This window comes from Psammomys obesus, unplaced genomic scaffold (assembly GCF_907164565.1).
Source record: "Psammomys obesus unplaced genomic scaffold, mPsaObe1.curated_primary_1811, whole genome shotgun sequence".
In the NCBI taxonomy this organism is placed as follows: domain Eukaryota; kingdom Metazoa; phylum Chordata; class Mammalia; order Rodentia; family Muridae; genus Psammomys; species Psammomys obesus.
In genome coordinates, this window is record NW_026585504.1 from 48,383,209 (window position 1) to 48,407,382 (window position 24,174).

At 45.8% G+C, this 24,174-nt stretch overlaps 1 protein-coding gene across 2 annotated transcripts in view; it reads left to right on the forward strand.

The window, feature by feature from the left end:
* Positions 1-1,109: 1,109 nt before the first annotated feature.
* The window catches only part of Rnf152 (ring finger protein 152), an 84,783-nt gene continuing 61,718 nt past the window's right edge, over positions 1,110-24,174 (forward strand). The window contains exons 1-3 of one of the 2 annotated variants that reach the window (XM_055601393.1): positions 1,110-1,369; positions 2,501-2,622; positions 19,086-19,238. The gene's annotated coding sequence lies outside the window, so the exon portion shown is untranslated. The remainder of the gene's footprint in view (positions 1,370-2,500; positions 2,623-19,085; positions 19,239-24,174) is intronic. The other variant, XM_055601384.1, reaches the window with a different exon arrangement.

Genomic DNA, 24,174 nt, shown 5'->3' on the forward strand with positions numbered 1-24,174 from the left:
GAGGAACCCTATTAAAGGCTCTCAGCATTGGGGAAGTTGAGAACCACTGCTGCGCAGGAAGGAGCCGGGGACCCATCAAGGCAGCTCAGGGCCGGCAGCCTAGGACAGGCCGTTTGTGTTGTGTCACCAGAGGGATCCTTCAGCTGAACTGTGGAGATGGAGACACACGACTTCAATTTCTTGATGAAATGGATCCCAAAAGGTGCCAGAAGTCAGGTGTGGTGTCCAAGATTGGCAGGGACATCTTCCGCCAAACCTTCCCCCCGCCCCCCCATTTTCTCCGCTGCCTGTTAAACTAAAAAGCAGGAGGAGACCTGATCTTTAGATGTTCCTGGAGTTATAGGACATTAAAACATACCCATCAGGTAACAGTTAGGCTTTACTTTTGTTTGGGGGTGCTAGGGTTAAGTACCCCAGACAAGCAAGCACTTTACCACTGAACCCGAGGTTGGGTTTTAAGGTGGGCAATCACGTGACCTTGGTAGTCTTCCAAGGCTTCCTTATAGCCCCTAGCCCCTGCTCCTTCCTGCTCCTCTGTTCTACCTGCTTCATTTAAGCATGAGGTGCATGGCCCCTCTGGGTGCGTATCCTGTTCCCCCCAGACAGGTTCCTGACCTGGTTGGGCTAGTGAACTTTTGGGGGGAGGGGGAGGCAGCCAAAAAGAACCCGCGGGAAAGGCAACAGTCTAGACTCCTTCCTCCTCCCCTGGTTCTGAGCCCTAAGCCTGAGCTGGATCACCACCTCTGCCAACCGCTCTAGCCTGCTGTGCTCAGCCTCTAGGTCACACCTGATCCCGCTCAGGTCTCGCTTCCGCACGCGGAAGGCAAGACGTCCAGGTGCTCCCTGGGCTACAGTGGGCTGAGGGTAGGTCGCTGCTCCCCCCCACCCAAACACACACCGGGAGGTTGGCGACTGGGGACGGGTAGACAGACAGACGGACGTGCCGGCCAAGCTGCCGGGTGGGGTGCGGGAGGGGGTGGAGCCGCCGGGGAGGGGCGGTCCGCGGAGCGGAGCTCAGCCTCCCGCCCCCTTCGGTGCCTGGGTCTCAGTGAGGGTGACACAAAAAGCTCCCGCTCGGGGTCCGGCGCCTGGCGGCGGCGGCGGCGCGATCGCAGCGCGATCGCGGCGGGGCAGGTGGAGGGCGCCGCCCGGAGCTAAAGGAGCGACGAGCTGGGAGCTGGGCTGCGGGAGGCGCTGCCGCCGCTCTGCCCGAAGCCGCCCCGCAGCCCGCGGCGGGAGGAGCAGGCGGCAGCCGGCCCCCAGCGCGCGTCTGGCGGAGCGTGGCGGGCGGCGCGCGGACCCCCGGGATGCTGCCCAAGCTGCTGCGGCCGGCGGCGGCGTAGCGGGACCGAGCTCGTAGCCGAGAGAGGTCAGTGAGTTTCGGTTTGTTTTCCTGCTCGGTAACGCTCCCGGGTCCCGGGGGCAGGGGGGACGCGCGGGGATGCCTGTGCCTGGGGAAAGCGGGAAAGGGCAGCTGTGGCTTGGGATGCGTCTGGGGGTAGCTCTTGGACTATGATAGGGGTGGCCTATTTGGGCAAAGGAGTGCGGAGCCGGAGTGGCGTCCCCGAGGAGGTGGTCCCTGGAGTTGGGTTTCCTTCCCGCATTGCTTGAGTTGGGAGAGGGATGGGGCTGGGGCAGCCGCCTCTGGCTCCGCTGAGTCCTGGGATGCCCCCTAGAGCTGTGGTCCCGGGAGCTCGCCTCATGCACGCGCCGCACGCGCCCTTGAGGTGCGCACACGTCCCTGCTGGGCTTCCTAGCCTTTTCCAGCCCCGAGTCGTCCCCTCTAGTCCTGTCCTGACTTCCCACTCCCCGACTTCCCGCTAGAAGTTGCCCCGAGCCATTTTTGGATAAAAAAGGGGGCCGAGTGGAGGGTCAGATTCCGAGGATCTTTTGTGAGGACCCAAGGGCCTGGGGCGCTTGCTCCTGGAAGGACAGCCGCAGGACAAAGCCAGCTGGACTTGTGGGGCGCTGCTTGGGCAGCGCTGGTCCGGGATCCCGCCTACCGTAGGGGTGTGGTGGTGGGGAGCGCTGCGCAGATTTGGAACCGTAGGGTTATTGACAAAACAGTGACAGTGACTTGATGAGGTGGTGGCCAGGGCAACGAAGGATGCTCTCAGATGCAGCCCTAGTGTGTGTGTCCGGGCTGGTGACTGCGCGCCCCGCATTGCCAGCTGTGTGGGTTTAACTAGTGTATTTTGCTAGCGTATCTTTGCCCTAAGATGATTCTATTCTCCATCCTGACTCCTATCTTTCTGAGAGATTACTGTTGCTGGTGGCTGCTTTACCGCGGGAGAACTTGGGGGCGGGGAGACTGCAGAGGAGCCAAGAGGTAGTTATTTATCCCAGAGAGCCTTAATGACCACTCCTCGCCCTACCAGCCACCCACCGCCCATTCTCACTCTCCCCGGACACCCACTCCTGTCCCAGTGGCCCTTGAGGGTGCTTGGATTTCTGTCTGCGCTGCGTGTATCTAACCCTTACTGCATGTATTTCCCTGCAGGCTGAACAAAGCTGGGCTCAGTCGTGCTTCCTGCTCGTCAGCCTCTCGCCTCCCAAACGCATATCCTTTCCACTTGATGTCATCACGCAGAAGTGGGTGAAAGGGACGCGTGACAGATCCAGGTAACCCCGATGGTCTGGGTAACTGCCTCGGTGTCTCTGGGTCATCTGGGCCCACAGTGCTGACACAGGCTGCCTGGGTGTTTCTGCTTCCACAGCATTCCCCTCTGTGAGGGAGTAGGGGCTGCCCAAGCAAGCACACAAAATCTGCCCTACCCTAGGGACTTGATTTGAATGTCTTGTTCCACCAATATTGCAAATGACTTCATTCTTTCCTTTTGGAGAGGTCACTGGGAGCAGCTTGCGTTGGAGCTCTATTAGTTCCATTGGGCGGTGTGAATTCCAATGCCGTCAGTACACATTCAGTACCTGATTGTGGGCTTGGATCTAAGACAGTCTTTTGTCTACAATAGGGATGGTATTTAATGAAAATATGTTGTGGAAAGACTGATAATTGTAAAGCTAATGAGAAATTTGACCAGGGCTCAGTTATGGCATTGGCTAAACACAGTGGCCTTCTTAGGAGGTAGAACTGTTTCTCTCCCATCCTTTCATTGTAATAGTATCTGTCATATCACAAACAAGGTGGGCAGGTGCTCAATTGCTGGGAGGTGGCAGAGAGGGTTGCTGGGAAGGAGCAGAAAGAACACAGAGAAGACAGAGCTTTAGTTAAGTTTCCATTTATATAGACACAAGCCGTTAGACTCTCTGCATTTTATCTTTAGGTTTTGGTTCTTTTCCAAAAACTCTGGCCTGTTCACTTCTTTCCAAGGATAATTCTGTTGTGATCAGCCTAACCAGATTGGAGATTAACTTGACAAAGTGCATGGAAGCCTCACCTTCAGCTGTACCAGGACACACTTGCTGTCCTAGAAGCCAGAGCCCAGGGCGTCCTAACGGGGATAGATCCAGGCTTGGATGATAGGAGGTCAGGTTGCTGAGGGCCAGAGGCTCCTGGGAACTCTTTTGCACTATGACAGCATCAAGGACCGTAGTGGATGCGCTTTACAGTTTTTATCCCAAGTCTCTTGCAAAATTAAGTTTAAAAACTGGAGACATTTGTCATTTTGGTCTAGGGTATTTTTGCTTTGAAAGGTGACTTTAAAACCAGGGGTGACACTGATGTTAATCCTTCTACTGAAAGCTTGGGAAAATCATTAGAAGTGGGGCAGTCATTTTGTTCTAGCTAAAACAAAGGCCACTGCTTTGGAGAGACAAGATTATTAAAACGGTGGTAGGATGAAGGTATTTTGACAAGTGATTTTTCTGTCAGCAGTAATTCAGGGTGTGTCCTGGGTTACAGCAAGAAGAAAAACCACGTGACGGAATAACAGAGAATGTAATACTGCAATAGAATCAAGGGTGTGGCTTTTTAATAATAATAAAAAAACCACACACACAATTTTCCACATAGGAAAACAGCTGCCTGCACATGTAATTGCATGTCCAAGAACAAAGATAGCCATAGTGTAGTATTAGGTTTTATTGTGATTTTTTTTTTAATCATGTGCTGTGATAACTCATAATGAAATGTTGCATTTCATTGGCTCTCTGGGGTTTTGCAGAAGTGGGCTTTGCTCTAGGTTGGCATTGCTGACCTCTGGTTCCAGAGTTTTTCTCAGGCTACTCATTTACTCAGCAGATGTTGGGCACTTAATAGACACAGGTTCTGTGAGAGGTTCCCAGAGGTGAGTGATGGGTAGAGACACAGCCATGAATCACCCTCACTCAGGGTGCTTATAGGGAGACAAAGAGATGCAGGCCTAAGTGGAAGTGACTGTGAGAAGGTTAGAGTGGGCTGGGACCTCTGAGGAGGCTCATGCAGCCTCTGCTAGATTGTCTTTTTCTTCAGGCTGCGCTATCCTTCCTAAACTTCTGGGCTGGGTCAGAAGCAGCCTTCTCTTTACTGACCATGGACTCTTCAGTTGGATTCTCCTTGGCTGCTGAGACTCCACCAATGCAGGGAGCCATTCTGTTCTCATTCCTTCTTGACTGTCCTGCCTTCTCTTCAGGTGCTGTTCAGCACGCTGCTGTATATCAAGCTTGAAATAAAGTCCATGTTTCTGTGTCACCTGATATAAGAAGCAGATGGGGGACTTTTGTAGGGTTTCTTTTCACTCATGTTTGACTAATGATGTGTTTCGGATTTTGCTGTAGTAAGGAGTCTTCCACATATCAATGCCTGACAGTTTTTTTCCTGGGCTTGCGGAGCAGAAAGACCAGGATCATTGTAGTTGCTCGGGCCCTAAATGACAGAGGATATAGGATAAAACTTAATTCTACAGGATGGTTGCACTCAAGAAAAGGAAGTGGCTCAGGTATCACTCAGTCATTTCCATAACACTGAAGCATGTTACATCATTGTGGTCCCAACCAGCTCTATGACCTTTTAAGCCTCAAGTCAGTATTTCTTGCATGGAAGTGGGAAAGAACTGGGAACAGCTGAGCTATCCTGGTGGCATAGATTTCTTGTATCATGGGGCCTGGCTCAAGACGTAGAAGGTATTTGCTGTCCCGTGAGCAGTTTTTGAGTGAATCAGTGATAAATATCCTAAAGAATCTGGTCCATGGACTGGGGAGATGGCTCAGTGGGTGAAGTGCTTGCTGTGCACGCATCAGGACCTGACTTTGAATTCCCAGGGCCCACGTAAAGCTGAATGTGGGAGCACACAACTGTAATCCCGGTGTTCTAACAACAAATGAGGAGAGACAGAAGAAATCTCTGGAGGCTTATGGCCAGCTAGTCTGGTGTATGCAGCAAAGAACGACAAAGAAACACTCTCAAACATGGTAGAAGGCAATGACCAACACCCAGGTCCTCTGACCTCCACATGTGTTTGATGACATAGACATGGGCACACAGGAAGATGAATTCATATATGCACACATATGCATATATGGGCACACACACATTAGAAATATTGTTCTCTTTTAATCTGTTATTTACTGAAGTATTAGTGTATTTACTCGTATGAGTGCATGCTAATTATCAAAGAAAAATTGAAGACATTTTTAATGACTATTTGGGGTGCTAGTTTACTTTGTAATGACAGGCCAGGAGTTATCTCCAGGGCAGAGACTAGCAGGTCGCATGCCCGGCATTATATAACACAGAAGTGTCCTTTGCAGACTTTTTCTCCCTTACCATCTGCTGCTTGTCTAAGACTTCCTGATTTTGTTCAGAACAGCCCAGGAAAGAAAAGGAGTGGCAGGTGGGCCTTGAGTCACCCAGAAGGTGACCCGCTACAGCAAAGACCTCAGGAAAGCAGTGCAGATGAGAACGAGCAGGAGTGGGCTTAGCATAATGGATGGTATTTTGATGTTTAGAAAAAGCAATTTGGCCAAGAGGCTTTTTCAGGTCAGTGGATTCACAGGACACCCAGAGTGTTCTAGGGCATTCATGTTTCCGTTAACTACCATGTTGGCTATGAGGGTGGTAAGTTTTAAATCCTGCCTTGTCATGCTTTCCATACAAAAGAGCTGGGTGCTGTGGATCAAACCTTACAAAGGGAGAGGGCAGCCCTGGCTGGTTAGAAAGAGACAGTTACTTTCAGATGAGCTGGCTACTTATATGTCCTTGCTCACCATGTGCATAGATTAGAATTCTTAAGATTTCGTGTGTACTTTAAGGATAAGCATGGGATTTAATGAAATAGTATTGCTTTTGTCACCTCAAAGTCATTTTCAAAGATAGCTTCTGCACACAGAAGCAACACAGTGATCCGAGTTAGCTTCTGAGGTCACAGTGACTTAGCCTAATGATGTGGAGGCCACCCTTCCAGTCCAGCTTCACTTGAGTGAAAAGTTGGGAGTGTGAGGCTAGGAGCTGATGGAGAGTGAGTTGTCAAGGAGGCAACTCCAGGGTTAGGCCAAGGGCAAACGCGTCTAGGTGAGAAAGAGAAGAAAGCCCCATGAAACTCATATTGAAAGATATTAGGGGAACTTTAGAATATATTTCTATGTTCTACGTGACCTTTCCAATGTCCTTATGAAGTCAGTTATTCAGGTGAAGGACACTTGTGGCAGAAATGAGAGCTCCCCGGCATGTCCTGTCACAAAGTCACAAAAGAGGGAGAAGAAGTTATTGGCATTTTGCTGCCTCCGGTGGGTTTTTTGTTGTGCTGTGGAACCCAGCAGTCAGCTGCCATGCTTTACATGTACTTCAGGATTTTCTGTCTCTGATTATAGTTATTACTGCAGATTTAAAGAAAGGCCTCAAGCAGTATACATATGATGTGCATTTCATATGTATACTGTATACTTATACAGTATTTGTACACTTTTGGGAGCCATGGTGTCATGGTAGATACTTATGACCACTGAGGCACCAGTCACACCTCTTTCTGGAATTACAGGGGCTGCTTGTGAGCTACTGAGAGTGGAGGGGCTGAGTCTGGAAAGACAACTTCCAGAGAGCTTGGATTCTTGATTCTTGCACAAATAAAACCCAGTGCAGGCAGCCTGGCATGATGAAACCTGTGCTGACTTCACATAGCCTTCCAGGCCACATGTAGAGAGAGGTGGGTCACAGGAGGCTGTGGTGGGGGGAAGCAGCTAAAACGTAGAGTCTACAACGCAGAGACACAGGGTCCCAGAGTGAGTCTTTCCATCTTACCTTGTTCTCACCCACAAAGAACTTCCCCTGGTGGCACAGCCCATCTGTAAGTGTTGGTGATCACGTTGGCTGACTCCTCACTGTGGGTCTGCAAGGCTGACAGCATTTGAGTAACACTTTGGTTTTGCGTTGTGACACAGTAACTGTCCATTCCTGGTGGCGTCTCCATATCTCCCAAAAGGGAACACTTAGGCCTCAGCCTTGGCCTTGGCCTCCTGACTTTCCTGCCCCTACTGCCATGTAGAACAAGAGGCCATTTTAATGGCTGCTCACTCCCTTGATACTTTTGGGTGGCTCCAGTTTTCTTGTAGGAGGGAGCTTATATTCCTGTCTCTCCTTTGGTTTTCCCTGGCTTGACCCCAAAGTTCCTTTCTAGTCTTCATTTTTGCTTATGTGTGTGTCCATATTTGTGTGTGTACATGTATTGGAAGTCAGAGAACAGCTTGTGTGTTGTTCTATCTCAGGCACCATCCATATTGTTTGTTCAGATGGGATCTCTCACTGGTGTAGGGTTCTCTGAGTAGGCTGTGATGGGTGTCCAGAAGTCTGCCTCCCTGACCTTGGGATCATAGACATGTGCCACCATGCCTGACGCCTGGCCTTTCTCATGTTTATGTGGCAAATATGTTACCAATTGTACTATCTTCCAATCCTTTTTGCGTCAGCTAATCCACGCTTTTGCTTGATTTTAGAACGCTACATTATCTGGGGTGGCTAGTCTCTAGTCTTCCCAAAGGCTTTTTGTTGCCTTTTTCTTGGTTCTTGTGCATTTTGTGCCCTCAATGCCCTTCCTTTCCCCTTTTCTTTCCATCCCATTGCTAAAGATTCACTTCAGCTTTCAACTCAACATTTAACTGGGTCACTTTATCCCTTAGTGATCCTTCATTATCCCAAAATTCTCTGGAAAAATTGCTTCTGCTATTTCATATTTCATTCAGCCTCTTCATTCATTCCTATTCATTTGTCCATTTATTTATCTATTCATTCATTTTACAAAGAGCTCTTAAGATTGAAGTGTCTTTCTGTTTAGTTGCCAAATCATAAAAATATATCAAAATTAATTAACGTAAAGGGAGGTGCTTCGAAGAGATGTCCAAGTGTCATGAAACCTCACCTCCTCAGAAACCTAGTGCATATGTTCCTTCAACCATTTCCCTTCTGGGTCCTACCTAACAGTGAGAGAGGGTGGCTGAGGTACACTTCCCCCTGAGGAGTCACAGCAACTAGTATCTGCAGGATCTTTTTCCTCAAAAGCTTCCACAACATGTGGCCTGAATGAGTCTGACTCCGCTTGGTATTTGCCACTGTGTTTATATACAGGGAGTGCTCAATAAATGCCTTATTTTTGGTGAATCTTTGACAACATGGGAACTGATATTGACCTGCCACAATGAAGGAATTGTAGACACTTTTGTCCTGCATTCTTAAAGAAGGTTAAAAAGAGGTTTGTTTCTAAAGGCTTCCTCTGATTACACTAACAATGATTAAATATTGAATGAAAGTTGATTACCAGGCTATCCTGAACATACTGACATGATTGGAAGATGAACATTCTCATTGTGGGTCATCTTAGCAAAATTGGTTTTTTCAACCTCCATGTTCTCGTTACTTACAAAATCAGTCAATCAACTAACCAATCAAGCAATCTTTTCCTTGGTGACACATTGCAAGCCACACCAGGCCTTCCTGTTTCACCAGACTGCTGTGCAAATGAACGATGACTCCACTCGAGTAACAAGGCTGACCGCCTCATCTGTCATAATTACCTCTGTGTGACCTGACTTCTTTTGATTCTAGAATACTCGTTCATAAGAGTGATTGATTGATTGATTGATTATGGAGAGTGTTATTACCAAGGATGGAAATATGTTCAGCTGCTGGGAGAAGCTGGGCATGAATACATTCACACAGAAACATCCTCCAAAACCTCTATCTCAAAACCAGTGTATGATGTGATATTCTTTGGCAGTTGTGTCTGTTGCAAATTGGTTTCTTTCAGGTGAGCAGTGTGAGATTGCAAATGCTTGGAGAACTAGAGAAGGTGGCGCTTACCTTTAATTGCAGCACTTAGTTATTTTTACCTGCCCCCTCTCTCTTTCTCTCTTTCATTGAAATAAGGTCTCCTAGAAGACACTGACCCCAAACGTGATATGTAGCTAAAGATGACCTTGAACTCCTGATCCTTTTACCTCTACCTCCCTTGCTTCAATGACCAAACCATAAAATAATAAATAAATTTGGCTAGGTGGTATACGCCTGTAATCCCAGCAATTGGAAGGTAGAGAAGAACAAGTGTTCAAGGTCAGCATCGGTGACTCAGTGAGCAGCTTGCATTACAAGAAACTGAAAATAATAATTGCCAGCACAACATAACTACAGCCAAAATAACACAACGAAACCAACCAAACAAACTAGCTAGGAGCATATTAGAAAAAGTTGTATGCTTCGGAGGATTTGGCCTTGCTGCATGGGGATTGCTGCTTTTAGCAGATGGCTCAACCCTCAAGGTAGAGCTAGCTTTAACTAGACCGAATGACCTCTATCAGCTGCTGCCCATGACTGACACTTCAGAACCCCTGAGGAAGGATCCCTCTAAGGGAATGCAACTAGCACTTGAGACATTGAGCACCAATGAATAAGCCACATATTGGATAAATAATTATGTTTATTCAAATTTTGGGTGCTTATTCTTTACCAGGTACAATTCTAATGATTGTTACAGTTTAATGTATGTACTTCACTCATAATATTTTTGTAAAGTCAAAGCTAAAGTAGAGGAGAATAAAAGAAACATGTCTAATACTATTCTCCTATTCTCTCTATTCTTTAATTTTTTTCCTGAGACAAAGTTTCTCAGTGTAGCCTTGGCTGTCCTGGACTCTGTTTGTAGAATAGGCTGATCTCAGACTCACAGCAATCTGCCTGCCTCTGCCTCCCTGAGTGCTGGGATTAATTGGGATGTAAAGCATATAAATAAATTAATTATTTAAAAAAAAACAGATGTGTGCCACCACACCTGGCTTATTCTCCAATTCTTGATTTCTTCCCATGTAATTTACACGGGCCTACTCCAGCGGAGTGGTTAGAAACGTGGAATTTTTCAAGTGTGTTGACATTGAGTTTGACCTTGAATAACTCAGGTCTGACTGAACATTGGTTTCTTTGTCTTAAAAATGAGAGAGAATCGACCCTCTTGAGTTGTTGTGAGAATAAAACAGAGAGAGACAGAAGAATGTTGAGAGATTATGCAACACAGCATACATATAGTAAGCACTAAATCAATGGCAGCTATTATTCGCTCCTATTTTATTCATCATCTGCCACCTACCAGTGGACAGGCCTGCTCCAACCAGTAGGTAAGCTAGCCTAGGAGATAACCACCCCTGAATAATTATACAGTGTTTACAAAAAGATTCCCTTAGTGCTTCATTGTCAGTGAGACCTTAACACTGAAATATCGGAGAATCTTCATGACAGTTTTCTTAAGTGGTTTGTGGTCTCAAAGGAATTACTTCCTAGGAGGAAGCTGGAGCCAGCCAGAAGCAGCTGGAACAGCAAGTCTGAAACAAGGATGAGGAAGCCAGGAGCTGCCCGAGCTGACTTAGTACCACAGCTCCTTTCTCCTGCAGTGCCAGGACACCCCAGAGTAATCTTAGAGTTGTTAGTCAGTGCTTGGGCCTGCAGCCCTAACAGGCGAGGCTCTGGACCACCTAAAGAGACTAATTAAAGAGATAAGTAATAGAGGCCAGAGCCATTAAGAGCATTTGCTGCTCTTACAAAGGACCCAGGTTTTGTTCCTAGCACCCACATGGCCGGTCACAACCATTTATAACTGTTCAAGAGGATTCAGTGCCTTCTGATCTCCATGAACACCAGGCACACTGACACATATACATACAGAGGCACATATACATACAGACACCCATACACATATTAAATACATACATACATACAAACCTAAAGCAACACGCAATAGCGAAAAGCAGAGAAAAGAGATTTATTCACTCTGAAGAAGAACAGATAAAAAAGTTCCATGATTCCAAAGTCCATCTTCAGGGTGCTGACATGAGATTTGGGTCCAGATAGAGGGCAGGGGTATGGATAATTGAGCAGTTCTGGTGTGGTCCTGCCCATCACTGACCTAGCACTGTCTCAGCAACAGCCTTTCGTGCAATGGGGTCTGACAGGTTGTCAGCACTGTGTGAAATCTCTTCCTGGGAAACAAGACCTGCACCCAGGCGACAGCTTTTTCCTTATCTTTATATGAGAACCTTGGGGAAATTGCAATGCCTTGGGACCACTGTTTCAGTAGTGTGATAGCCAAAGGCAGGGCCCACGGGAAGATATTGTTTGTACAAATATCTGTTCTTATCAGAATGTCATTAGTCTGCCCCCTTCCTGGGGTTGGGTTTCTTGCGCAGTCTGCCCAAGTTTGTCTATTACAGAGGAACACCTAGGTGGTAAAACTCCATTTTAAGCTTAACAATCATGAGAAAACTAGGACAACTTGTCTTTCTATATAGAAGTCCTGTTGTGTGTTGTGATTGTTATTTGCCATCCGGAAGCAGGCCTTGTGGGCATTTCACAAGCTCAGGCACAAGGAAGAAGTGGGGAAAGGGCTAGCCTAAGAAACCGAGAAGGTGGGCTGACTTTGTTATCTCTCTTACAGTTTGGAAATGGCTTTTCTTTCTTTCCATTACTGTTTTGTTTTATTTTAAAGGAAACACTCTTTAATGAGGACAAAGAAAGTAGGCAATATAATAAGTACAAAAATATATACTAGAAATATAAAGCTAATGAGCTGTTCCAGAAATAGCCTTTAACAGTGGCTGCTCCTGAGCTAGTCCAGGCTGTCATCCAAGGCTAGGGACACAGTAGGCACTCAGTGAAGACTTGTTGGAATCAGCCAGTTCTTTAGAAAACACTTGAAGGGCCACAAAGGAAGGGGTAGAGCCTCTTAGGGCTGAGGTCCTGGTCAGGCTGTGTCTGCCAATCACTGTTGAGCTGTCACTGAGTCTCTGGTAAGTTGGAGGATTTGTATCTACACATAGTCTGCTGTCTGGGTGCAGTGGCATCCGGGATGCATTTAGGTAGGAGTCTGTGTTCTTTGTTTTTTCTTCTTAGGGAAATCACACAACCCAACAGCGACTGAATTGCCTTGTCTTTTGTTTGCAGTGCAGATGTTTCTGGAACTTGCCCGATGTTATAAACATGATAGAAGTGTGGGCTGGTTTGGGATGCTCTGTACCCAAGACCTAGCGCTTTCTTCCCAAGGATTCCAGAGGGATGTTGTGATGGGTCTACTATAGCACCTGGGGTAGGGGAGTGAGGCTTGGCTTCATGCTCTAGTATTTCTTGGTAGTAAACTTTAGTCCCACAGGTTCTCCTAGTATTTCTGACACTAGATGCTAGCCTCTGTGTTCGCTTTCTCTTTGAGAAGAATAGCTGTTCATCCAAGGCTACTGGATTGCTGCAAACAGAGTCTGCAGCAGATTGCTAGCCACTGTAGTTTGTTGGCTGTCTCTCCTGTAACCCTCATGCATGCAGCATGGGAGGTAATTGTTAGGCATGGACACCATTTTTCCCCCCGTGGAACCATCAGGCCCACTAAGACACTGTGTTCACTGTGTATTAAAAAGCTGGATTTCTTCATTCTCTATTACCTCACCAAAGTAAAGGCAAATAGCTTGCCTGGGCAAGGGAATCTTAGGTGAACAGAATGCATTTAGTGAATATGCCTTCCTAAATGCAAAATGCTCAATGCTGGTTGAGTTGGTAGTTTCCTTTTCTTTCCAATGGTAGAGCCAGGTCTATTAAAACTAACTGCTCATCTACCCTTAAGTTTTATAACAAAATAATAACCAAGGTATTTAAGAATTATGTCTTAAGTCAGTCACATCACCTTGCAGAGCGTTAGTTAATTTGGAACAGAAAAAGTCTTCTCTGAGAAGGAAATAAAACCTATGTTGGGTTTCAGGTCTTGTTTCTTCTGCTTGTGGATCCTGTCCTTGGAGGGTTCCAAAGCTTCTCCCTTCATTGTACCCCATAGAAAACAACATTTGCTTATGGCTATGTCTAGTCTATGGCAGTGGAAATTGAAAAAGATATGCCATCTAGATAATTAGATAGAATCCCTTGTAAGTTAGAAGGGCAGCACTGATGATAAACCTGGGTTAACCAGTACTGCTTGCCTCGGCTTTTCTTTGATTTCCATGTGGAGCAGCTCCATGAAGTCCTGTTACCTACTTTCCTAAAGGACAATGTGACTTGCTGTCCATCCCAGTCTTGCAAAGGGGTTGCCTGCTTGTCATCTCAGCCCTCACTTTCTCTCTCTCCGGGAAGCAGTTGTCCTCTATGACCTTTCCAGGCCACTTTCCTCATTTTTCCCTTGAGATTTGGACTTGTGAAAAAAAAAAAAAATTCTTCCTTTTATGAGGCTTTTCATGCTAGGTAACTCTTGGTGTTTGATATAATCTGTAGTGCTTAATGGTCACGTAGATTTTGTTTTCTGAATCTTATCACAGAAAGGTAGAAAGACAATGATTGGAGGGGGAAAGAGTGAATGAAGCCAAGATGGGAGTAAAGATATTCATAGAAATACAGTATTGTTAAAGTTTAGTTTTATTGGCAAAGTCAGAAACCCTTGCTGGTTATGTGCTGATTTCAGCTTCATATTACAAACATCTTGCTCAAAGCACAGTGAAGTCACTCACTGATAATGTCCACCAAATGACATGATAGGCTAGCAGATATTTTTCTTCCCAAATGTGTAGAGTTATAAAGTTTATTACATAAAAACTGAGAAATACAGCTGCAGCATAATTGTAATAGCTGGTATCTGTTCTGTTCTCCAAGCATTTTGGCTTTAAAGTGTCTGCAGACCGGTTTGTCTGGGAGGCTTGACCTTGGAGACGTCAAGTGACTTGGCCCAGGGTACATGGCAGGTTTATGCCACAGCAGGCGATGACCCTGGACGGTGTGATTGTATCCATCCTGTTTTGTGTATGTGTGGCATGTACATATATGTATGTGTGAGCACGTGTGTGGCCATCAGAGGGCAATCTCAGGTCTTGCTCTTCAGGTGGCATCCATCTTTGTTGTTTTGGTTATTGTGAGTTTTGTTTTGTTTTGAAACTCGCAAAGTAGACTGGACAGCTGGCTAGCAAGCCTCCGGGACCCACCTATGTCTAGGTCCCCAGCACTGGCCTTTCAAGTGTACACCCCCATATCTGGCTATTCAGTGTCCATTCTGGGGATCCGACTCTGATCTTGCTGCTTGTGAAGAAAGCACTTTCTCACCTGAGCTGTCTGCACAGCTCTCGCCTATCTTTTTAGCCACACCGCTGGGAACTGTGGGTCGGGGGTGGAAAGGGAAATTCATTAAAATATGCCACACAGTTTAGTAAACGAATCAGAGCTCCACATGAGCCTGTCTTTGGGAACAGATGTGTATGCTTTGGGTTTTCTATTTGCCTGCATCACTCTGCTGTTGACCCGAGAGCCATCTTTGAAAAAATTGATGTTAATTTCCTTCAGAGATTAGTCGTGGGCTTCACTATCACCTGAGCATTGACTGTGCTGGGCAGCGTCTGTGAAGCCTAGTGGAGTGAAGTGTTTCTAGAAGAGCCACTTTCTGAAAGTCGGTGCCTGTTCGTGTCAGATATTCGTTCAGATGCAGGGGCCCGCACCTTTCCTGAGTGCAGTAGCGAAACTCCACATTTGAGCAGAAAAGCAGGCAGAATTACCTTCCATCCACCTGGAACTCTACAGAAAGTCATCATCCCTGCTCCACCTGAATTCTGTGACTGCTGGGACCTTGGCTTAATGAGGGGTTCAGATGAGGGACAAGCAGATAAGAACTATTGATGCGGGTTTGCTGAGATTGGGTAGTGGGGAGTGATGACAGACCCGGGCATGGGCATGTGTGTGGCTGCCACAGCCGCTAGTGGGATGCCCATGGAAAGCTCAGCATTTTAACAGTGGGACTGGATATTCCTTTGTTGTGGGGACACCCAACTGTGCTGTGGGATGCTTAGTAATGTCTCTGGATTCTACCCACTGTGTGCCGTTGTATAACAATCAGAGAAGTCTCTAGACATTTGGAGATAAAATTATCCCCCTCCCCAATTGACAAGCTCTATAATAGACTCCTTATGCATCTACATAAATATAGCAACTACTTGTCACCTTGGGACAAATACAGATATGAGCAAGTACCTCAGCGGGAGGTACTTTTTTTTTTTTTTAATCATTCTTCTTCCTGACTTTTGGTCAGCTGTTGAGGGTCTAGGGAGGTCTCTGGATCCCTAATATATGATGGATGACAGATAGGAGAAGCCCAAGTGACCGTGAGGAACAGAACCCTTAATTTTTAGCTGCTTAGAATGCAAGGTGAAGAAGAGATAAACCATTCTTGCATGAGGCTATAGAGATTGGGGGTACTTGCATTGGCCTTCAGTCTACCTTGTCTGACCTTCCCTGACATTTGGGATAAAGGGACCTAGCTGGAGCATCTGGGCCAGTATTTCAGGTATGAGGGAAAATAGGGATTTCAACCATCATGGGATAATGATCAGAGTTTTTATGTGTTTGTTTTATGTAATATCAGACTTCTTGCTGTAATTCTTGTGATTTTGTATTGTTTTTAAAATAAAGAGGATAAAATGAGTTTGGTGTTTCTACCACTGTAATCATGTGGACATGGGAACAGCAAGTATTGAGCTGTGTGGACTTTGAGTGAAAAGTAGTGAAACCTCAATTTTACTAGCTGTTTTGATCTTGCCCTGTGTACATGGGTCTGTAGGGTGAGACCAGGTTGAGACACTTGTGGCAGTGTGCGTAATTTATCTTAGCATTCTGGGGGAGGGGAGTGGCAGATGCTGATGCCCCGCAGCTACAGCTGTTAACCACACCATTAATAAATGAATCGCTTTGTCATATGAGCATCTTTGAAGCAGACCCTTCAATGCTAAGTCCAGCTAAACGATGCGGATTAAAAACCTGGACCCAGAAGCTTGCTTATCAGAGTAAACTCAGTACAGTTATTTATGCTTGTGTTTATGTAGAATTTTTGGCCAAAATATGTAAGTCAAATGGTTTCCTTGGGTGCCCATCTGGATAACAACAATAGGACTGTTTATAGGAGACAGTGGCTGTCTGTGTAGCAGCCTTTTGTTTGATGAAAGCTTTCTGTTTGTTTGACTTGGAACCTCATGTGACTGCTCTGTCACTCAGAATCCATTCCATTCCATAGAGGAGCACTCCAGTGATTTTCACCTTCCCTGTCTGTCACAATCTTTGGCAGGCTACAAAACACAATCAGATTTGACAACAAGACAGTGGAGTCTTTTCCAGTAGCAGTGCTGCTAGACATTAACGTAGCAGATGCCTATGTTTATCCATTGAAAACATTTCCACTACAGTAAAGGAAAAATAGTTAACACCGACAGTACCAGTTACGTTTGATACTCTGTGCTTTGTGTATTTTTAAATATAGAAGGTTGTGTTAGGAGCTGTGATATATGGATGAAGAAAGTCAGGCACAGAAGTTAAATGGCTCTCCCATGGTCACAAAGGGCATCTCTGTGACAAGCTGGAGACCTAAGTTTGAATAGGCCTCTGGGACGATATGTGGGGAACTCTAGCTGAGACCCCTAATAGCAGGGGCCATGGAGACTGAAGAGGACATCCCTTAACTAGACAAGACTCCTAGTGGAGAGAGGAGAACACCAACCCACCCACTCCCACACACAAAAACATTGATACAATACTTACTCTTCCTACAAGACCCATAGGGACAAAGATAGAACAGATAGAGCAGAGATTGAGGGAATGTCCAACCAATGCTGGGCCCAACCAACACATACTCCATGGAAGAGAGCCAGCCCCTATCACTATCAACGATACTCTGATATTCTTGCAGACAGGAGCCGAGCAGAGTTGTCCTCTAAGAGGCTCCACCTAGCAATGGTTTGAAATAGATGCTGAGACTCACAGCCAAACACTAGGCAAAGCATGAATCTAATAGAAAAGTGGGGAGAAGGATAAAAGGACCTAGAGGTGACAAGAACTGCACAAGAAGCCCAACAGAGGCAACTAACTAGGGTCCAGAGGCGCCTGTAGAGTCTGAAACATCAACCAAGAACCATGCATGGACTGGACCTAGGCACTCTGTGTATATGTAGCCGATGGGCCACTCAGGCTTCATGTTGGTCCACTAGTAAGAGGAGTGGGGGCTGTCTCTGGCATGGACTCTGTTGCCTGCTTTTTTATCCCGTCCTCCTGAGGTGACTGCTCTACCAGGCCACAGGGGAGGAAGGCAAACTCAGTCCTCATGTGACTTGATGAGCTGGGGTGGGTGAACAGGGGGTGCTCCCCTTTTCTGAGGAATAGAGGAAGGGAGATGGGAGAGGGAGGTTGGGGCTGAAGGAGAGTAGAGAGGGGGCTATGACCTGGATGTAAAGTGAATAAATAAATTACTTAATTAAAAATAGAAGAACCCAAATACAGTGGCTCTAGAGTTGTTGGTACATGTTGCCTTTGCAAAATGCCTCCTCAGCCTTCTCACTCTGTCCTGGGATCTGTAACTTCAACTCTTTTACTAATGCCTCAGTGTGGTTCTTGGTATTGCTGCTTCATATGTGTGTGGGTTCAAATAGTTGCCCAACTTGGCTCATGTTTTGCATTTTGTGTCACATATTCCGTAGCGTTTCATGTCAGAAGGTCCCAAGTTAGCAAGGTGATTGGATTATTTTTACGACAGGAACTTACCTTGAAGGCGTGGGAACATGCGCACACAGGATGCAAACGTCAGGGTGGTATTGGCTGAGGTGATGACAGAGTTTGGGGTTGGGAGGGGATGACTTCCCGCCAGAAGATTTGGGGAGGCTTTGTGAAAAAGTAGTATCCAACATCCTTCAAAGATTAGGTAGTAATTGTCAGGAGTTATGGTCATGTGGGGAAGTGGCAAAATCGACAGCAGCAGGGAGGCAGGAGATAGTGCACCCTGTCCTCTGGACAGCAAATGGTCCACACAGCTGGAGTGTAGAGGATGCAGTAGAGACATTGAGAAAGGAGGGAGACAGTTGGTGAGAACAGGGCCTCGAAAGCTATTTGGCAAGAAGACGTGTTTTGCATCAGGAGGAGGAAGTGAGCATGAAGCTTTCAGATGATGAATCCAACAGCATTCTGAACTCCAGTGAAGGGACAAAGATGAGGGTGCCTTGAGGTCCACAGATGTAGTAAAGGCCTGAGCTCAGGGGAGAGCAGCGAGAGTAGAAAGGGGGGATGAATGCCCCAGGTCCTCAGAGGTGAAATTCATAGGATGGCCCAATTGTACAAAGCAGTTGAATGGATGTTCTCAATCAAAGTTACTGAATGGATGATGTTGACAAATTCCAGCTAAGGACCAGATTCAGAGAGATCAGTGTTGACCTTGGAAACAGCATTGAATAAAGAGGTCAGCTGGACCTGTGCGAGCCCATCTCCAAATGGCCACATACTCAGGCTGAACCACACTGCCACAGTGAGGAGAGCTCCCTGGAAAGCTGTCCTTAGAAGGACACAGCGCCAAAGCTGACAGGAATAAAGGAAAAATGTTTCTGTTTCTGTTTGTTTTTAAGGAGAGAATATTTATTTGCATGCACTGAAATGAACGGTGTTATGCTAAACTTACAAGATAGCTTAGTTTATATTTATTGCTACCGAGCTGATTATGATTTCTCCTGGATTTAAACTACTTAGGCATTTTCTGGACTGTGCGTAAAATGAGTTCCCATGGAGCCTGCCTGGAGCAAAGGGAATCTGGAGGACGGTCCTCCCCACACAGAATGGCTAACTTTCTCTCCCCAGACACTGCTGGAGCTGATGGCTCCTCAGGAAGCCTTTGCCTTTATTCTTCTGTCTTCTGCAGATCCTGACTCTTCCTTCAGTTCTCCCTTCAGAGGCTGCCTCTGAATTCCTGTTGAGGTTCAGCTGCCACCACCATCCTGCAGGCTTTAGTGGACCCCCAGCTGTGCGTGCCCAGCTGCTGACCAGACAGTGACAGATGTGGGTTCTTTGAATGGTGAGTCTGGTTGATACATTTTCCCATTCCCTGACCATAGCTGGTTCTCTAATATTAAAAAGCACGAATACTCTGTTTCTGCCTCCTTTCAACTCTCCTTAAGGACTGTAGCAATGCCATGCTTTTTATTTTATTGTTTGTTGCATTCCTCCACAGTGCTTTGGATAGTGTGTCTGCCATGGCGCTAGTTGGCTGAGGGCTGTATCACCAAGAAAACCTTTTATCTTCATATACACTAATTATAGCATGCTAGCTGGTATGTGGTCAGACGGGTAAGGTGTTGGTTATTACTATTGGCTTAGTTAAATGTGCTTACTGCTTAGGAGACAGTGGCGTGTGAACCCCTCTATATATGTGTGCGCGCTATAGAAATTGAACCCAGGGCCTTATGCATGCTAAGTTCATCCTCTGTCAGTGAACGGATGACATTAAAATTAACTTTTGTATAATTAAACCTTACTGTGTGGATTGTAAAAGGAGCAAATGATGGTCTGAGGAGACAGGTCAGTCAGTTAAAGTGCTTGCTATGTGAGCATGAAGACCTGAGTCCCATCCCCAACATCCATGCCAAAGATAGGCACACACATGTGTGAGGTGACACACGTACACGCACACATGTAGTTACAGTGTGGGAAGGTGGAGGTTGGTGGATCCCTGGGACTCATGGCCCAGTCAGCCTAGCTGAATCTCTGAGTTTCCAGCCAAGAGAGACCCTGTCTCAAAAACAAGGTGGATGGAGTCCTGAGACCTGACATCTAAGGTCGACCTCTAACCTTCCCAAAGATTGTATACACACACACACACACACACACACACACACTGTCTGTCTATGTCTGTCTCTGTCTCTCCATCTCCCTTTCTCTCTCTCACACACACACACAAACACACACATACACTGTGCAAATGACAGTACTCCCAACCAGGTTGTGGAGATTGCAAGTTTTGAATAAAATTTTAAGCCATAAGTGACTTTGGTATTTGAACCTTTAGAAGTTAAAATATAACAGGTACTAAATCCCAAGCATTTTACAAAGTCCTCTAAGAATTTTCCACTTGGATTGTCACAGTACTTTATAAATAGGTTATATATTTTTAAGTATTTTCATTAATTCTCTGAGAATTTCATATGATGCCCTTTGATCAAAGTTTCCCCCCTACCCCAACTCCTCTCTAATTTCCCTTCCATACCCTGCCAACTTTAAATTTACTTATTTTTTTTTTTCCTATCAAGTCCAGTTTGTATTGCCCATCTACTCTTGGGAGTGGTGCCTGTCCCAGTACATGGTTGACCTTCCAGAGGGGACATGCCTAATCTTATTGTAAGTTGATATGCCGTGTTTGGTTGACATCCCTGGAAGGCCTTTTTCAGTCTGGCTTGAGCTTGCACAGATCTTGTGCGGTTGCATGCATTCCCTTGGTGTTATCCACCACCTCTGGCTCTTACAATCCTCTGTCTCCTCTTTTGTGAAGATCCTCCTTGTGAGGAGGAGTGTGTACATTCTACTTAGGGCTGAGCACTCACTCTGTAGTCATTTATTCCCTGAACTCTGACCAGTCAAAGGTCTCTGTGATAACTGCCCTCTTGTGAGAGGAGCAAGTAGAAGGCAAAGCAACTGCTCTGATTGTTTTAGAAAGTAAGAAAAAACCAAGATGGAAACCCTGGATCCCATCAGGAGTAGCCCCAATAGGTTATTGGTTATACGGTGGTCTTTGCTGTAATGGGGCTAGAAAAGTTGCTGTGCAAACACGAGGATTTGAGTGTGAGTCAAGCATGTACCTAAAATGTTGGATGTGGTGGCCCACACCTGTAATCCCAGCACCAAGGAGAAAGAGACAAGTGGATCCTGGGAGCCTGTTTGGCAGGCAGCCAATCTAGTCAGTCAGTGAGCTCCATGACTCAGTGATAAACTCCATCTCAAAAAAATGAGTAGCGTATCGAGGAAGATATCCATGCTGGTTTCTGGCCTCTGTATATGCACATACATGTGCACACACATACACATTACACAGGTGTGTTCAAAAATACATACAAAGTTTATAGTAGTAGTCATTGAGGAGTGCCAATGAGAATAGAGTGCTCTGAGAAACAAAGAGAGCTAACCCTAATCTTTACTAATTGTTTATCCACTACTGAGATACGTTAAAAATGGAATGTTCAAGATATATAATATAGAATAAATGTTATAAAACCTGTACACCCAAAGAAGCTAAGCAAGAAGGAGGACCCTGGGTAAGATGATCAATCTTCATTCAGAAAGGCAAATGGGGTAGACATAGGAAAAGGGAGAAAACAAGAAATAGGACAGGAGCCACCACAAAGGGCCTCTGAAAGAACCTACCCTGCAGGGTATCAAAGCAGATGCGGAGACTCATAGCCAAACTTTGGGCAGAGTTCAGGGAATCTTATGAAAGAAGAGAGAGATGAAAGACCTGGAAGGGACAGAAGATCCACAAGGAGAGCAACACAACCAAAAAAATCTGGGCCTAGGGGTCTTTTCTGAGACTGATACTCCAACCAAGGATCATGCAGGGAGATAACCTAGAATCTCTGCACAGATGTAACCCATGGTAGCTCAGTATACAAGTGGGTTCCCTAGTAAGGGGAACAGGGACTGTCTCTGTCATGAACTCAGTGGCTGGCTCTTTGATCACCTCTCCCTGAGGGGATGCAGCCTTACTAGGCTACAGAGAAAGACAGTGCAGCCAGTCCTGATGAGGCCTGATAGGCTAGGGTCAGATGGAAGGAGAGGAAGACCGCCCCTATCAGTGGACTTGGGGAGGGGTATCAGAGGAGAAGAGGGAGGAAGGGTAGGATTGGGAGGGGGCTACAGCTCGGATTCAAAATGAATAAACTGTAATTAATTAAAAATAAATTGATATTAAAAATTTAAAAAAGAAGAAAAAAAATGTAATGCTCAGAAGTCTGAAGATTTTTATTTCAGCCACTCTTTGGTCTAGTAATAATAGAGTTGTAATTAATTATCTAACTGTGGCTATTTTGTTTCTACACCAGAAATTCAACTGGAAATTATAGTGCAACAAATAGCTGCTAAAGTCATGATGGCAGTAATTACATCAATGACATAATGTGGAAGTAGCAAATGATGAGGTTATTTAGAGGGAAGTACGCTTCAGTAGAGTAGCAAACGCCTTCTGAATGCAGGGCAAGCCAGAAAGGAAAGAGGCTCAACTATGGCTTTGTGGAAGATGAAGATGGGTGGGCTTTCATGAATGTTTGGAAGATTAAAATCTGGATTAGCCAGGCTTAATTCAGAGTCCTTTCTTTCTTTTTCTTTTTTTTTTTTTTTAAGAAAAATCTTTTTATTAGACATTATTGAGGTTTTTAGCTCTGATATTGAGTTTTGTTCAACCTTTATTGATCTCTGGAGACTCTTCAGTGACCAAGGTCGGACTTCAGTCATCAGGTTTGCTGTCCTTCTGGACTCAACGCTCTGTCTGAAACCCCCTTAACAAACAAAAAAGGCTATCTCTTGCTGTGAACACATTGAGAAGTCAGGCTAGCTGTACTTCCGAGGCACATTGTTGCCATTTACAATAGTTGAGAAAGCCTGAGACAGGAAGGGCTAGCTTGGTAGATCAAGTGCTCTGCAGCCCTGAGGTGAACTTTGAATTGTTTCTCAGAGAACAAGACATTCTGTTCATGGTTCAGGAATCCAGCCTGACAATCTGATGGCTCAGGATCATATGCCTCCAGCCAAATCTCTCTGCTTTGAAGGCTGGTGGGTGGGTGGCATTGTGGATTTTGTCATTAAAGTCTTATTCTTTGGGCTGGGGAGATGGCCCTATTGGTAAAGTGTTTGGCGAACAAGCATAAGGATTTCAGTTTGATCCCCAGAACCTAAGTAAAAAAAGCTGGGCACGGTGGCATGAATTTGTAATCTCAGCATTAGGGAGGAAGAGATTAGCCTCCTAGCCTGACCAAATCTTCAAGCTCCAAATCCCAGTGAGAGACCCTTTCTCAAAAAATAAACTAGGTGAGTAGTGTCTTAGGCTGCCCTCTTGACTTCCACATACATGCACACTTTCGTACACACATGTACACACAATTCTCACTCATTGTGTTGTAGAAAAGATAACGTGGATTTTGGTCTTGATGGATTGAGTGCCCTCTCCATCTCTCATCAACCCTGTGGTCCTGGCAAGCTACTCAGCCTTAATGAGGCTGGCAGAGCCCACCTGGGAGCTCAAGAGGAGGCTAGCTCTGATAATGCAGGTGTGGGAAGTTTTCTGGGCTGTATGATTTAGTTCTCAGAGTGATGATTCAAGGTAGGAGGTGAGGGAATGTCCAGGAAAATGTCACAATGTTTATGGTGAGTAGGTGGCTAAATACCAAGCCCCAATTCCCATCAGTTTCTTTTCAGTTTTCTGTCCATGATCCCTGTGCAAAAATAACTGTCACATGCGAAGGGCAACCCTCACACCTGGGCACTGTCATAGCCCTACAAGTGGTGTATACCATGACTTGGTTAAGGCTGACAGACGTGGCATGAAAAGTGAGAGCAGTGTCAAAACAGGAACACCAAAACAAGGCCAAAGCTCAGCCACTGGGTCTCCCTGCTCTGTTTCCTGGGGGAGGGACAGTTTTGCCTGATCTGCAGCTAGCTCCTTTTTGTTGAGCGTGAAGTGAGGTCTCTAATGTGTGGTAGAAAAATAGGGCTTGGACTCCAATTCTTTCTTGGTTAGCTTTAAAACAGGTCTCCCTCTTTATATCTTATAACAAAAGAGGAAAAAAAAAGTGGCTTGAAGAAAAACCCAATGGGGGCAGAGTTTGGACCAGGATGGCCTTCACTGAATTGAGGGGATTTGGAGTTTGTTCTCAAAGTGAAGACATTTGGGGAGAGGGGGGACAGGTTCGGTTTCCTACACTTTATCTATCTATCTATCTATCTATCTATCTATCTATCTATCTATCTAT